Source organism: Chrysemys picta, unplaced genomic scaffold (genome assembly GCF_011386835.1).
Source record: "Chrysemys picta bellii isolate R12L10 unplaced genomic scaffold, ASM1138683v2 scaf422, whole genome shotgun sequence".
Lineage (NCBI taxonomy): Eukaryota > Metazoa > Chordata > Testudines > Emydidae > Chrysemys > Chrysemys picta.
Window position 1 is genome coordinate 32501 of NW_027053129.1, and position 2500 is coordinate 35000.

The window sequence follows — 2500 nt, forward strand, 5'->3', positions numbered from 1 at the left end:
CGGCCACCAGGTCCACCCCAGTCTAGCAATGGGGTTGACCTGGCTGACGGCCGGTTAGTATCAAGGTAAACTCACCGTCGTCCACAGGAGGGCAGCTCTCAGGCCGGCCGGCTGCGGCTGACTCTGGGGCGGCGCCCGGTCCCGGCAGCGAGGGGCGGGGGGCGCGGAGCGAGACGGGGCTAACCGGGGGGGCGCCTCCTGCGACTTTGGGGGCCGCGGGTCGTCAGTGGCGTGCAGGCCGGGCCTCTCCCGGGGGATTCGGGGGGGCGGTCCTGCGGGCCGGGCGCAGGGGGCTCGAGCGAGCCCGGGCCGGTCCGCCCCGGGGCCGGGGTCTCCGCCTGCGGCGCAGGGGGGCGCGGGTCGTCGGGGGAGGAAGCCCGGGGGAGCTGCACACCGGCCCGCCAGGCCAGGCCTGGCCTGGATGGCCGCGGGGGGATTCGGGGCGGTCCCGCGGGCCGGGGGCCGGGCGCAGGGGAGGCGGGGGGTCCGAGCGAGTCCGTCCCGGGCCCGGGGCCTCCCCCTGCGGCTTTGGGGTCCGTGGGTCCCCGCTGGCGGAAGCCACTGGGAGCTGGACACCCGCCGTCCGTCCCGCCTGGCCAGGCCTGGCCTGGGTGGCCGCGGGGGGATTCGGGGCGGTCCCGCGAGCCGGCGTCGGGCGCAGGGGGTCCGAGCGAGTCGGGCCCGGGCCCGGGGTCTCCCCCTGCGGCTTTGGGGTCCGTGGGTCCCCGCTGGAGGAAGCCGCTGGGCGCTGGACACCCGCCGTCCGTCCCGCCTGGCCAGGCCTGGCCTGGGTGGCCGCGGGGGGGGGATTCGGGGCGGACCTGCGGGCCGGCGGCCGGGAGGGTCCGGGCCAGTCCGCCCCATGCCCGGGGTCTCCCCCAGCGGCTTCGGTGGCCCGGGGGGGTCCTCCGCGGAGGAAGCCGGGTGGGTGGGGAGCCGGACCCCAGGCGCCCAGACCCGTGACCTGCGGCCGCGACCTCCGACTCGGCAGGAGCGACGAGGGGCTTCCGGCCCGTCCCCCCCTCTCCTTCCCCCCCCAGAAAAGGAGAGAGAGCTGACTCGGACCGGGAAAAGCTGCCTACGGCACCTGGGATTCCCAGGCGGTCACCCATCCAAGTACTAGCCAGGCCCGGGACGGTTTACCTTCCGAGATCGGACGGGATCGGGGGCGTTCGGTCCGGTATGGCCGTAGGCACCCGGCCCCGCGCCTCCTCGCCCGCTTTCCCCTGCCGACGCCCGGGCCTGCCGCACGGTGAGCCCCGGTCGGACTGCCCCCCCCTGCGGCAGGGCCCCCGTCTCTCGCGGGCCCGGTCCTTTTTTCCTTTTCGAGCTCCGGGGCCCGGGCTAGCCGCCAGAGCCCCTCCGCCCGCCCTCCCCGGCGTCGGGGAAAATATTGTCCCGGACTTCCAGTGCGCCCGATCCTGTCAGCCGGGGGGTGGGGGGGCAGTCCCTCGCTGCGGCCGCGGAGGGTGAGCCCAGGGCGGCTTGCCTGCCGTGCGAGGCCCCTCTCGGCCACCAGGTCAACCCCGAGTCGAAAGGGCTGAAAAATTTTCAGAGTCCCCTCCCGGGCACCAGGTCAACCGGTGGAATCGGACGGGTTCACCTGCTGGCCGGTTCGCTTCCCGGGCACCAGGTCAACCCGTGGAATCGAAAGGGTTCACCTGCTGGCCGGTTTGCTTTCCGGCCACCAGGTCAACCCCTAGGGGTTTTAACGGGGGCACGCCCGGTGGCCTCTTTCCCGTCCGGTCACCAGGTCAACCCGGATCTCCCTCCTTCCCTGGGCGCCCCCTCCTCGGAGGCGTCAGGTTCCATTTTTTCCCCCCCCAGACTTCCAGGGGCCCGATCCAGTCGGCCGGGAGGCAGTCCCTCGCTGCGGCCGGGGAGGGTGAGCCCAGGGCGGCCTGGTCCATGTCTCTAGTGGGCCCGATCCTTTTTTTTTTTTTCGAGCTCCGGGGCCAGGCCCGCCCGGGCAGCCCTCCTCGGAGGCGTGGGGCGATTTCCCCCCCCTCAGACTTCCAGGGGCCCGATCCTGTCGGCCGGGAGGCAGTCCCTCGCTGCGGCCGGGGAGGGTCAGCCCAGGGCGGCTTGCCTGCCGTGCGAGTCCCCTCTCGGCCACCAGGTCAACCCCGAGTCGAAAGGGCTGAAAAATTTTCAGAGTCCCCTCCCGGGCACCAGGTCAACCCGTGGAATCGAACGGGTTCACCTGCTGGCCGGTTCGCTTCCCGGCCACCAGGTCAACCCGTGGAATCGAAAGGGTTCACCTGCTGGCCGGTTCGCTTTCCGGCCACCAGGTCAACCCCTAGGTTTTAAGGGGGGGGGGGGGACGCCCGGTGGCCTCTTTCCCGTCCGGTCACCAGGTCAACCCGGATCTCCCTCCTTCCCTGGGCGCCCCCTCCTCGGAGGCGTCAGGTTCCATTCTTTTTTCCAGACTTCCAGGGGCCCGATCCAGTCGGCCGGGTGGCAGTCCCTCGCTGCGGCCGGGGAGGGTGAGCCCAGGGCG

General features: G+C 73.0%; 1 non-coding gene across 1 annotated transcript; it reads right to left on the minus strand.

Annotated features, from left to right (window-relative positions):
• Nucleotides 1-1075: 1075 nt before the first annotated feature.
• Nucleotides 1076-1194, minus strand: LOC135978735 (5S ribosomal RNA). The gene has a single exon (XR_010596104.1). It is a non-coding gene; the product is annotated as a 5S ribosomal RNA (ribosomal RNA).
• Between the last annotated feature and the right edge of the window lie 1306 nt (nucleotides 1195-2500).